This window comes from Vombatus ursinus, unplaced genomic scaffold, assembly GCF_900497805.2.
Source record: "Vombatus ursinus unplaced genomic scaffold, bare-nosed wombat genome assembly UNPS02007612.1, whole genome shotgun sequence".
NCBI classification, from domain to species: Eukaryota; Metazoa; Chordata; class Mammalia; order Diprotodontia; family Vombatidae; genus Vombatus; species Vombatus ursinus.
The window spans coordinates 3,811,499-3,826,263 of record NW_020947390.1 but is presented as its reverse complement, the minus strand read 5'-3'; the positions used below and the strand labels follow the sequence as shown (position 1 = coordinate 3,826,263).

Here is a 14,765-nt window from a genome sequence, read left to right as displayed (position 1 = left end):
TCTTCAACAAATAAATCTTATATTTCAACTCATAGAATAAGTAATATGCTCATCCTTTAATATTTATGAAACATTATAAAAGAAGATGAAATGAAGTTTAACTTAATGGTGATATTTTTCTCTTGATTCTCCTTTATGTATTAGTGGAAAAATAACTAGGGGGTTTTTGTTGTAACAAAGTACTGCAAACAAAGTGAGGTATCATCATCTGGGGAATAGCTGAATGAATTGTTATATGATTATAATGGAATATTATTGCTCTGGAAGAAATAGGAGAACACATGGATTCAGAGAAAACTGGGAAGACTCATATAAACCAATGAAGAATAAAGTGAGAATGAAAATATATGACAAAAATAATATAAAGGAAAAGAGCTTTGAAAAACTTAAGAATTCTAATCAATGCAGTGTCCAAGGATGACAAATGTTTCCTACCTTTTGACAAATAGGTAACAGACTACAAGTGTAGAATGACATACATTTTCAGAGAGGGTCAATGTGCCTTTTTTTCTTTTTTAAAATATATTTTTATTTTATTATTTATTAGTCACGAAAGAAACCTTTTTGGGGGAAAGGGAGAGAAGTGGAAGGAGAGAGTAGGAATGATAATGATAGCGACGCCAGAAAAGAAAGAAGTGTCAATGAAACTTCAAAAAAAATACACAAAGATTTATATCCCAAAGATATCCAAAGAAAAGAGAGGGGAGAAGACCTACTTGTACAAAAATATTTATAGCAGTTCTTTTTGTGGTGGCTAAGAATTGGAAATCGAAGGGATGCCCATCAATTGGGGAATGGCTAAATAAGCTGTGGTATATGATTGTGATGGAGTATTATTGTGCTATAAGAAATGACATGCCGGATGATTTCAGAAAAACCTGGAAAAACTTACATGAACTGATGCAAAGTTAAGTTATCAGAACTAAGAGAACATTATACACAGTAACAACAATATCGTTTGATAATGAATTGTGAATGACTTAACTATTCTCAGCAATATAATGAATCCCAAAGGATTAATGATGAAGCACATTACCCGCCTCCAGAGAAAAGAATTGGTATTGTTTGAACACAGACTGAAGCATGTTAATTTTTCCATTTTTTGTCTTTCATTCTTTTTCTTTTATTCAAGTCTTCTTGTACAAAATGATTAACATGGAAACGTTTTACATGACTGCACATGTATAACCTGTATCTGGCTGCTTACCGTCGGGGGCGGGGGAGAGGAAAGACAGAATTTGGAACTCAAAACTTAAAAAAAAAATAAAAAATAAAAATTGTTTTAGTATATAATTGGGGGGAAAATTTTACGCACCCGTGTGTGTGTGTGTGTACATACACAGAAGAGACTAGAAGGAAGTACAGGAGACACAACACAGAAAAGCTAACATACTAAATTTACTATAACCTTTAAAAAGCTATATGTAATTCAGTTTCATATAATTTTTCTTTTCTTTGAATACTGAAATTTCATTTTAGTTTAGGCCTATTTAGTTCATCATCATTGTCGTCATCATCATAATAATAAATGTATAGTACTGAGTTTGGGACCAGAAGGTTGTAGATATTCTACTAACTAGCAAGTCACTTAATCTCTCTTCTCCTTAGTTTCCTCATCTCTAAAATGCTGGAGCTGGATGAGATGACCTCTGAGGTTCATTCAACAACTGTCTATAAACCTATGTATGATTCTACGTGAACATCTATGCTTTAAAGCAGAGGTTGGCAACCTACACGGGAGAGCCAAATCCAACTGCTTTTGTACAACCTGTGAACTAAGAATAGTTTTTCCATTTTAAAAATGCAATAAAACTTTTATTTAAAAATGTAAAAACTATTCTTAGCCAGGCTGACAAAAACAGATGGAGGACTAGTCTATGACCTTTGCTCTAAGATATCTAGTCAAAAGCAGATGAGTTAAGGAAATTATAGTAAAATTTTGCCTGAAATATGACACATACTCTAGCTTTTGGAGAGAGGTAGTCTAATGAAGGCACTTTGAATCAGAAGTCCTGGGTTTGAATCCTGACTGTGCTACTTTCTACCTGTGTGATCTGAAGAAAAATCACTCTACGCTTCTGAGCCTTAAGTTTCTTCATCTGTAAAATGAAGAGGTTGGATTACTTGATTTTTAAGGTTCTATACAGTTTTATATCCTAAGTATGTCTTTAGCTTTATTAAACATAAAAAAACTAAATTATTTTTAAGGGCATTGACCATCTTTCAGAAACTCTGCATATAATGTAACACTCTGAGGCATTCAGTATACTTAAATTTTTAACTTGGAAATAGATTTTTTTTTTAAAATCAAGAAAACATCTAAACCACAAATAATTTTTAGATTGGCAAACAAAAACTTCAGATCTGGTTCTCTTAGCACATACTGGACATAATCTTTAGTTGCAACCTGGTAAACTCTATGTGCTGACGTCATTTCAGTATTACTAAACAGAACTGAAAGACACTCATTCAAAATACCTTTTGATAGGGGGCAAGGAGATATTAGCCTCTAGGTCAAGGGTTAATGTGCTTGATGTGGGGAATGCGGAGGGAAAGGGAAATGAGGGATTGACACTCCTAACAGTGCTCTCTGCCCAGGTCTCCAGGAACAGCTCTGTGATCAAGGAGGATCACATTAGTAGATGAATTTTAGCGTCAAGCAGAAAATATTACTTATTTAGAGTAAAAATAAACTGCCCTTCAGTTTAGTCGCCAAGCAGCTGGCTTAGCACTACCTCTCATTTCTAGATAGATTAAATACAGCTGGCCTTCAAATGAAACCTTTAGAGTTTGACACAAACAGCCTAGGTTAAACCAAAGGTAAAACAGTTAACAATTAATCAACACGTATTTATTAAATGACTTCTATGTGCCAGGCACTGTACCTGGCACCAGGGGATAAAAAGACAAAAATGAGACAAGTCCCTTAGTCAAGAAGCTTACATCTTTTCAGACTACCCAACATGCCTGCATGCACATGTGTAAATAAAACACAAAATAACTTTGGAAGGAAGTAGCAGTTGGAAGGATCAGTAACAGTCTCATGCAAAAACTGATGTTTGAGTTGAGCTCTGAAGCAAACTACAGTTTCTGTGTGGCAGAGAAGAGAGTGCATTGCAGGGATAGGGGACAGCCTGTACAACTGCTTGGAGACTGGAGATGCAGTGCAGTGTGTTCAGAATAAGAAAACAGACCAGTCTGACTGTACTGCAGAATGCAAGAAGGAGATTAATGTGTAGCAAGGCTACAGAAGTAGAATGGAGTTATGCTGAAGCCCTTAGATACAAAACAAAAAGTTTGTATTTGATCCTAGAAGTAATAAATAGGAAACACAAAATCCTGTTTGGTTTTTAAAGCCGTTTACAATCCGAACCCTCCCTATCCTTCTAGTCTTCTGACACTTTACTCTTATTGTCCACAGGATACTCTTATCTCCTGACTGCCTTTCCACCCACTGGCTGGCCCCTCCATGGCTAGAATGCTCTCTTTCCTGACCTCCACCTCTGTATTCCCTGGCTTTCTTCAAGACAACTAAATTCTCATCTTCTTCAAGACACCCCTCTGAGCTCCCAGTACCTTCCCTTTGGGATTGTCTCCCATTCACAATGTATGTATCTTGAATGTAAAATTTTTTGCATGTTGTCTCTCCCATTAGGCTGTGAGCTCCTTGTGGGCAAAGACCATGTTATTTACCTTTTTTTTTTTTGGTATTAAAAGTGCTTAGACTAGTGCCTAACATACAGTAAGGATATAATAAATGTCTGCTGTCTGACTGAACAGAGAGCCACTAAAGTTTATTGAGTAGTGGAGTGACATAGTCACCACCCCCGTGCTTTAGGAAAGTCACTTGCCATTTCTGCATACAGAACTGTAGGATCCGCGTATCAAAAGCGGCCTTACAAGTCATCTAGTCCAGGGCTTCTTAAACTTTTTCCATTTTCGACTCCTTCAGTGCTTCTTAAAACATGGGTTGCGACCCCCTGGGGGTCAGTTTAAGAAGCGCTGAACTAGTCCACCCATCTGCAACATCCTCAAATGGTCAAACATTTCGAGTAACAGGGAACTCTGAGCAAGTCTAGTTTTAGACAGGAATTCTTTTCTATCCTTAGACAAACTGATTCCCTCTATGTTTCCTCTTCTATAAAACAGGAAAATAATAACTACACTTCTTACCTCAGGGTTCTGTGAGGAAAGCACTTTGAAAATTTACAAAGTGTTTATACAAAGGGGGCATTTTAGTAGGTCAAGATGGAATTGTGCGCAAGGAACAGTTATTTAGAGAAATGAACACCACCAGTCTGCTGGGGCTTGGGATGAACATGTTGGAATGGCAGAATATAAAACTGCAAAGGCAGATTAGCACCATAACATGGGGGACCTTGAATAACAGGCTAAATTTCTATAGGCAAGGTGGGGCCACTGAAGGTTTTTCAGAAGAGTTCTCTTTTTTAGGAAAATTAAAATATGCACGCAGAATGGACTGGACATGGGTAAGAATCTAGAGGCAGGAAAACTAGTTAGAAGAGTACTGATACAGTCCAGATGAGAGAAAGTAAGGACATAAACTAGGGTAGAAACATGGGAATGGAGAGGAGGGGAAGAGTACAAGAGATAACTGCTAGTGGGGTTTATTCACTAGAACTAATAAATATTATATCTGTTTTAGATATATATAGGGAGAGATAGGAATTAGTCCAAGATATCTCTAAGGTTCTAATGAAGGACAGTGGTGATGCCATTAGAAGAATGATTTGGTTTTAGTATAGGGGGAAAGATGACGAATTTTGACTTAGAGAAGCTGAATATGAAATACAGAAGGACATCCAAGTGGAGATGATCAACAAACAGCTACAAATGCAGAATAAGAGAAATGGGCTATAAAAGTAGACCTGAGTGCTGGTCTGCACAGAGTTGGTAACTAGAACCAAAGAGATCTGAAGAACAGTCTATGGAGAGAAAAGGAAAAAAATCCTGAAAAGTACCCAAATTTAGGGTATGGAAACAATAAGAAAAACCAGTGGATACAAAACGATGTTGAGGAATAGAGACAGATCAGGAAAGTTCACTGTCACAAAAATTAAGGGAAATGAAACTGAAAAAAAGGTTAAGGTGTTAGGAGTGGAAGAGAGGAACAAAGAAAAGACCATTAGATTCAATCATTCCTTTACCTTCAAGAGAGATATTTCAGAAAAGCAGTGGGAAAGAAACCATACTGCAAGAAAATGTGAAGGCACCAGTATTTAGCAGTACCTGGAAGGGTAGAGACTGGACAGCAGAAGGAAATGGTAACAAGTTTATGGAAAAAAGAAACTTAAACATGAATGTAGGAAGAAGTGAAAGGATGCCTCCTTGCCCGAGAATGGGAAAGGTGAGATGAGAGAAGATAAATGACAGAGCAAGGTCCCAAAAAATGCAGAATTAAATGGATCAAGAACACAGAAGAGTTAGCCTAGGCAAAGAAGAGAGGATCACCTTCCTTAGAGGGGAATGAAAGAATAAAAAGTGAATGGGTTTGCAACAGAAAAAAAAATGTGGTGGGAAGGGGAGGGATAAGGAAGTTGTGTGATGAACTAATTCTGAGCAGAGCAGAAAGACAGGTCATCACCCATCATGTTCATCAGGATACATGCATTACTCTGAAAGTTGAATGCAACTAACCAGCGCTTAGCCATTTTTCAGTCATCCAAGGCTGCCAGTCTAAATCACAATATCAAACTCAAACCGTTCTTCTGAAATATATCTTTTGAAGGTGATAAAAATCTGATGGCCTTTCTCGTTTCCCCTCTTGCTTGACTTAACCATAGACTCTGACAGTATTAACCACTGAGGAAGAATTTTGAAGTATTAAGGGAATACCTTAAAGTTCTTCCTCAATGGTTAATACCAACATTTGAGTATATACAAGCAACCAAATACAGAAATATTCTATTACAAAATCAAGAAAGATTTTTATTAAATGAACTGTCTAGTGGTTTCACATTAACAAACATATTTAAATTTCAGGACCAGTGTGCTATAGCTTACGCCATAATGATTATTCAGCTAGTACTTAAAATACCTAGGAAATTGGTGTGTGTACGTATATCAAGGAAAGAACTAAAAAAAATCCAAGGGAAAGGTCATAACTAGGCTGCTACAGGGTAGGGAGAAGGGTTATGTGATTTTATTGCTACAAGTAATTTCCAGGTGAGAAAATTCCTTCTAATAGTACATAACAGGCAACTTATAGTCTTAGAGAGGTACCCAGAATAGAGGTGTCAAAACACTTAGGGAATGAATAAATGAATAAATAAACTTACAACAGAATAAAATGTCAACATGTGCTTTTCTAAGTCAATCAATCTATGATGTCATATTGACTCTCAGACTGATACAATGTCTTCCAAAATGTAGCAGTTGTGACTTTCTGAAAACATTTCATCTCAACTTTTCAAACAAAATTAATGAACTGATCGAGGACAAACAGGAAATATCTACCTGCTGCCAACATTCTAAAGATTAAACATGACTCCTACATATTAGAAAAGACAATTAGCAAAATTATTAATGAAAGCTAATAATAATAGCACTTGGGTAGTACTTTAAGGCCTGGGAGATAGGTACTCTTATCTATCCCCATTTTACAGGTGAGGAAATGGAGGCAGGTAGAGGTTAAGTGACTTGCCCAGGGTCACATAGGTAATTTTCTGAGGTTGGATTTGAGCTCAGGTCTCAGTCCTATTCACCATGCTACCTAGCTGCTAGGGGATGGATCAAGGGTTAGTCTCCAAGAACTCTAGATTCAAATTTTACCCATGACATATACCGGCATGGACAAATCATGACTTCTCAGTGTTCCAAACAGCTAAGACTATGAGCTACATATAAGTTGTTGATCTGAATAAATGGAAGGAGTTTATATACTAAATCTAATATTTAAGTATAAACTTCTGCTTTTGTTTGTTGTCTTTCATAATCGAAGAGGACCAAAATGACAATATTGGAGTCAGTACACAGTGTGTTCAACTGTGGATGACCAAACCAATACAAGCTCGGAAGTCTCTACCACAGGTCAGGCACAAATAGTAAGTATGAATATTTGGAGTGGAGATGTCTCTAAATTTGTGCATCTCACATTTTTTTTGAGCTACTGTGCTCATACAGCACAGTGCCTTCTTTGATGTGGGCATACCATGCTGGGTGGTCTTGTCCCAGTGCCTCCCATGTCATACAACTGACTCCAAAGTTCTTCAGAGAGAACTTGAGAGTGTCCTTGTATCGCTTCATCAGGCCTCCATGTGAGCACTTGCTTTGTGTGAGTTCTCCTTAAAATAGTCTTTTAGGCAAACATATATTTGGCATTCAAACAACACTGGAGTTGCACTCTCTGTAGCAGAGTCTGAATGCTTAGCAGTTCAGCTGAGAAAGGATTTCAGTGTGCAGTACCTCATCCTGCCAGGTGATCTTCAGAATCTTCCCAAGACAATTCAAATGGAAATGGTTGAATTTTCTGGCATACTTCTGGTAGACTGACTAGGTTTCACAGGCATACAACAATGAGGTCAGCACAATGGCTCTGTAGACCCTCAGTATGGTAGGCAGTCTAACTCTTTTCTCCCACACTTTCCTTTGGAACCTCTCAAACACTGAGCTAGCTCTGGCAATGCACATGTCAACTTCATCATCTACTTGTACATCCCTGGAAAGTGTACTGCCAACGTAAGTGAACTTATCCACAGCATTCAAAATTCCTCCATTTGCTGTAACCAATGGTTCCACATATGGATGATGGGGTGCTGGCTGGTAGAGAACCTCTGTTTTCTTGGTGTTAATTGTAAGCACAAAGTAGCACCAGTGGTAGAAAATCAATTCCTACTTTGTTGTATCTCAGCCTCAGAGGCTGCATTGAGTGCACAATCATCTGCAAACAAAAAGTCGCACACCAATTCTCTTTTCATGTTAATCTTGGCTTAGGACCTTTTCAAATTAAGTAATTTACCATCAGTGCTGTAGCTGACCTTGATACCATTTTCATTCTTATTGAAGACATCTGACCACATCACTGAGAAAATCATATTAAAAATTATGGGAGCAAGCACACAGCCCTGCTTTATTCCAGACATGACTGGGAAAGCACAAGAACGTCAATTCATTATCCAGAACCGATACAAAGCATGCCATCATGAAGTTGGTAATACAGATGAACTTCTCTGGGCAACCAAATTTTGACATGATCTTCCAGAAGCCCTCACAACTGACAGTATCAAAGATCTTGGTCAGATCAATGAAGGTTGCATACGAGCCTCTGTTCTGCTCCTGGCATTTCTACTTGTTGGGCAGCAAACACCATGTTGACCATTCCTCAGTGCTTTCTGAAGCTACAATGACTCTCAGGGAAATGACCATCTTCCAAGGTAAAGCATTAGCCTATTAAGCCTATTAAGAAAGATCTGGCAAAAATCTTGCTGGCAATGACTAAGAGAGAGAGAAGAGAGAGAGAGATCCCCTGTGGTCATCATAGGACAACTTATTTCCTTTTCTTTTATAGAGATGAACAATTAAGGTATCCTGGATCTACCGGGTGATAACCTCCTCTTGCCATGTAACCAGGAAGATTTCAGTCAGCTTTTATATGAGCAGTGAGCCTCCAGCCATGTAAATCTCTGCTGAAATGGAATCAGCAGCAAGCGCTTTGCCACACAAAAGGAACCTAATGGCATTCAAAATCTCTTCTTCAGTTGGAAGTTTGGCTAGGGAGGGATTGACTTCAAACTGTGGTCAACGGCTTCACCATTGGTTGATTACGGTTTGTTGAGAACACTGTATAAGTGTTCAGCCCATCTCTCAAGGATGTCTTTATCACTAATCAACGTATATCCATTAGCATTGAGATGCACCATAGGTCTCTGGCTCATAAATAGCCTTCAGGGCATCGTAGAAGCGCTTTGGATTGTTACTATCAGCCTAGAACTGAATTTCACCTGAGTTTTTACTGAGCCAAGAATCCTACATCTCTCTAAACTCTGCTTGAACTTTATTTTTGATGGAGTTAAGCACTACCTTCTTAAAGACAGATGAACTATCCTGCTACTAAACCCTTGAGAAATATAAAATGCTGTCATTTCTTTCCTTAGACTTTTAGACTTTTCAAGGGTTTAATCTAGAGGACAAAGGAAACTTGTAACTGTTGTGTAATCTATGAAGCAATTTCAGATACATTTATTGAATTTTAAAACTCCCTACAAAAAGTCTAAATGCTTCATGCAAGGACTATATATTTTGATTTTTTTTTAAAGTTTTTTTTTTCAAACCCAAATTCCTCCATTTGTGTGCCATTCTAAATCTTCACACTTTTCTGGGTGCTGTGTAGGTTTGTTAACTCACCAACCTTTAGAACCAAATTAATGACTCCAAAGTTTTAATCAACTAAATGTTTCCTACTGAGGAAAAAAAAAAGTGGCTTTTAACACTTATAGTTTCCTAAAATGGTTATTTAATAATAATAAAACATAATCCTCAAAAAAGGACAATAACTAGAAGTTTGTGGTATCGACATGAAGAAAAAAAATATAGGTAAGATTTTCATACTGGAAGATCATGTCAAACTATGAATAAGTGAATCAAGACCAACACAAAAATAAGATTAAGAAATAGAGAAAATATTTAAAATAGTAAATACATAGAATAAGACAGTATTTGTATATAAGTCCATGAATATTAAGCAATGAGATCTGTCTTATCCTCTACGTAATGTCATCCATCTAGTTCATGACCCTAAGGCAAAAAAGGAGCAAGAAGGAAGTATAAAATTCCCCAAGTTCCCTAAAGATACACAAATTATCCTCTTCTCTTATGAGAAGAAGGAAAGGACAGAAGGTTTATGATCAAGAGAAACCCTATGACCTCATTCTAGAACAAATAAGGTTGAGAAAGAACGAAGCTGTCAGGGTTCCTACTAATAACTATATGATTTAACATTTATTGTACTTTGTATTCAAAGACGACTATTGCTCATTGAGGTGTTATCAAGGTGTGGTTAAAAGTGTAACCCATAGTCTTTCCACGGTCCATGGGTATACAGAATGTACTTAATAGTTATACACTACTCCCTTCAACAATGCAATTAAACAAAGACCTTTTTTTTGGAAACTCTACTAAGTATAAGGCATTAGGCTCCATGGAATATATCTTATCTCACATTGACTTTATGTTATAAAATTGATTTTGTATCCAAGTAAACATGTGTGAAGAGCAAAATTGTGCTAAAGTCCTCAGGAGTCATTATCAGATTAGTTGTGATTATGTATATATTTCTTTTCTCAATCCTGTTGGCTTAATTAAAGCTACTTCCCTGAATAAGGAACTTTAGTACACAAAAAGAGCTCAGAAGCATGGCATCCTAGTGTAAACGGAAAACTTTGTGAAACTTATAGCTCAGGCTTAAAATCCTCAGATTTCCAAAGTTCCTGAACATCTGAAGGGTAGGTACCAGTCCTACTTCTATACAAGAAAGCACACACTAATATAAACTGGGGAAGGCAAGAATCTCAGGCCCCAATCACACACTAAATACTTAGGTGCTCCAAAGAACAAAAAGGGAACTTACTATTTTTGTAAGAGGTCCCTATACTAGGGCAGCTGGTTCCACAGTGCATAGAGCACTGGGCCTGGAGTCAAGAAGACCTGAGGTCAAATCCGGCCTCAGACGCTATCTGTGTGACCTGGGACAAGTCACTCACCCCTGTTTGCCTCAGTTTCCTCATCTGTAAAATGGGCTAGAGAAGGAAATAGTAAACTACTTCAGGATCTCAAGAAAAACTTAAATGGGGTCATGAAGAATTAGACTTGACTAAAATGACTGAACAACCACAACCTATACCAGAATTTGAAATAATACCCTATTCCCAAATTCTAAGAAACATCCCTTGTTTCCTGTATTGAAGGAGTGAGTGCCATGCATCTTTTCACGTACTTAGAGGAATGGTAAATAAAGAATTTGAGAGGTTCAGTGGATAGAGCACTGGGCCTGGGGTAAGGAAGACTGGAGTTCAAATCCAACCTTAAACATTTCCTGGCTGTGGGACTCTAAGCAAGTCACTTAATTTTGGATAGCCTGACAAAATAGATATATTGGATACACTGGAGAAGGAAATGGCAAACCACTCTAGTATCTTTGCCAAGAAAACCTCAAATGGGGTCATGAAGGGTCAGGCGTGACTGAACACAAACAACAAAAATTAAGTACTTTTAAAAGGTTTCTGACCTTTTAAATCACACCACCAGCACCATCACTTTTAGCATTTGAGGGTGGGTCAAGAATCATTCTGAAAGAATGCCCAAATTACAACAGAGATTTCCAGAGTACATATCGAAGAAGTTCCTGTTCCCTAGACAGGCATACAGGGGAATAAGCATTTATATGATGCCTACTGCATGCTAGGCATCATGTCAAATGCGTTTTACAAATATCTCATATGATCCTGAAAACAACACTGTGAGATAAGTGCCACTGTTAGTCCCATTTTACTTGAGGAAACTGACGCAGAGGTTAAGTGATTGCTCAGAGTGATATAGCTAGTAAATGTTTCAGGTTGGATTTGAACTCAAATCTTCCTGACTCCAGGCTCAGCACTCTATCCATTTGGATACCAATTGCCCACAACAAAAAAGGGAGCTCCATCCATCAATTACAGCAAATAGGTGTTAAGATAATTTGGAAAAGATGTCAAAAGATCAATCAATCTTAGTGGGCTTGTGGAAAGACAGGTCTATGAAAACAATGTTAGTAGATTTGCAAATTGGTCCAATCATTCTGGAAAATAACTTGGACTTCTGCAAGTCCATACTTTTTGCCCTGGAGCCCCACTGCTAGGCATATACCCCAAGGAAGAGAAAAGAAAGATCGAGTTTCAACAAAAATATTCTTAGCAGCATCTCTTACAATAACAAAGAACCAGAAACAAAATAGATATTCATAAGCTGAGGAATGACTAAACAAATTTTGGGGCATGGACGTAATGGAATATTGCTACACTATAAAAAACAATAAATATGAAGAATTCAGAAGCATGGAAAGAGTCATATGAATGGATTCTGAGTGAAGTAAGCAGAACCAGGAAAACAATAGAGGATGACTATAGACATCTTAAGCTCAATATATCCAAAACAGAATTCATTATCTTTCCCCCTAAACTCTCCTTGCCCCCACCCTTCTCTATTACCGTAGTATTACTATTCCACTTCTTTATTACTGTAGAGGGCAACACCATTCTCCCAGTTCCTCAGGCTCAGAACCTAGGAGTCACCCTGGATTCCTTACCATCTCTCACCTGCTATATCCAAGCTGTTTTCTCGATTTCACCTCTGTAACATCTCATGAATATGCCTCCTTCTCCTCTGACACTGTCACCAGTCTGGGGCAGGCCCTCATCACCTCACTCCTGGTCCATTACAGTAGTTTGCTGGTGGGTTAGTCTGCCTCAAGTTTCTCCTCACTCCAATTATTACTCCATTCAGTCACTAAATGATTTTGTAAAAGCTCAGGTCCAATCATGTCACCCCCTAATCAATAAACTCTAGCAAGTCCCTATTGCCTCCAGGAGCAAATACAAAAGGTTCTGTTTGGCATTCAAAACCCTTCATAACCAATCCCCTTCTTGCCTTTCCTGTCTTCTTTACTTTACTTCCCTAGCATATACTCCCATCCTGTGACAGACACTAACCTCCTAGCTGTTCCATGAACAAAAACACCCTATCTCTCTACTCTGGACATTATCTCTGGCTGTCCCACATGCCTGGAATGCTGACTCCACTCTGACTACTGACTTTCCTGGCTTCCAACTCAAATCTCACCTTCTATAGCAAGCCTTCCCCAACCCTTCTAATTCTAGTACCCTTTGTTAATGATTTTCTATTTGTCCTGTATATAGCTTGCTTTGAATATATTTGTTTGCATCAGTAGATTTTAAGTTCCTTGTGAGGGTAGGGGCTATCTTTTGCGACTTTTTGTATACCCAATGCTTAGCACAGTGCCTGGCACATGGTAGGCACTAAAGAAATGTTTACTGATTCATTAATTGATACAACATCATAAATTGAAAGAACAACAAAAATTAAACCAAATGCTATGTAATAACAGTGATCAAGCTTGGCTCAGAAAAGAGAGGAGAAAATGCACCTCGCTTTCTTATTTGCAGTGGTGAAAGTCTATGGATATGGAGTATGTATATATATGCATGCACACACATGCATTGATAGACTTGGTTGATGTATTAATTAGTTTTGTTTAACTGCTCCTTTTTTCTTATTCTTTGTAACTAGAGATAGTCCTTTGGAGAGGGAGATAAGTGTATATATTTTGATGTAAAGATGGTATAAAAAACAAAAGCTAGCAATTAAATATATGTATGTGGGTGTGTGTATGTTATCAACCTATTCCAATGTACCATCAGGGTAATAAGGGTGATCCTGAGTTTTCAAAGGTTATTCCAGTAGAGTACAAGCTTTAGCTGGTCTACTGAGCAGGAAATACTTAAAGGCCTAGTAACATTCTGTCCTCTGTATTTCAAGGACCACAACAGCTCATCACCAGAAGGTTGGAGTTTGACTCATGGAACAGATAAAAATATAAAACCATATTTAATCCTGGGCTGACCTACTCCACTTCTATAATGATGATGACACACCAGTGGGAAGGACAAAGGTTGCTATGCATCCTAGACTTGTCTATAAATATCAATTTAAATATTTCTAATCTAATTGGAAGACTGACCAGGAGACAAGGAGTGAGTTGATACACTATGGGGAACACCATGATAAATGATAAATGATAAATGAAAGCAGATGACATACAAAAGTTTCAACTTAATGGAATGAAACAAAAGTAGAATCACAACAATATACACTACAATAATAAAAATAAAAGCAACACAAAAAGACAATGACTAATATTGGTTCCAGGGGACATACTGTCAAACATCTATCCCTGCTTTTGACAGAAAGGTGGAAGAGGGGGTGGAGGTACAGTTGTAGAATGTTTTCATACACTGTAACATACTATCTCTGTATTGCTTAGTTTTATTCAACTGTTTTCTCTGTGACGAGGGAAGGAGTCATTTCAAAATCAGTAATTTGTGCACAATCAGATCAAAAGGTAAAAAATAAATACCAAATTAGGAAAATGAATAATTATGAGATGATGCAGCAACTAAGTTGTATGGCTGCAACACAATCTATCCTTAAAGAAATGTGAAATGGATAAAAGCTGAGGATAACTGGTTAAATTTCTCTAAGAAATGGTGATAATCAATATGAAATAGCCACCACACTGAGGTCAAATGAGCCCAGAAGCCACCTCAGAGAGCATACATGGTCTTATCAAAAATGACGGAAAGGCAGCCAAGGGCAATACCAGCTTTGTCTGAAAAATATTATGGAGAAAGAGAATAGAAAATTACAAGTAGCATCATCTCAAAACAAACCTACAGAAAGCTTGGCATGAGACCCACTAAAATCAGATCACCTGGAAAATATTTATAAATAAAATCATTAGGCTACAAAACAGATGTAAAATAGAATAGATCAGTCAACATTTCTATGGCAATCTGTTCTCATCATCAGTGGTAGAGGAACTATCACATTTGGGAATCCCCACTTTAGTACTTGACCAGAAAGGGGAAATGCCACTTTGGAAAATGAAGGAGAGAGATTGGCTAGAGCTGACATGTAAGGAATGACCCTAAAAGTCTTAGTGCGGCTTAAAGCTTTAATGAAGGTACACTAAAACT

General features: G+C 37.6%; 1 protein-coding gene across 12 annotated transcripts in view; it reads right to left on the bottom strand.

Annotated features, from left to right (window-relative positions):
- The window catches only part of YAP1 (Yes associated protein 1), a 141,771-nt gene that overhangs the window by 69,951 nt on the left and 57,055 nt on the right, over nt 1-14,765 (bottom strand). The window lies entirely within an intron of this gene.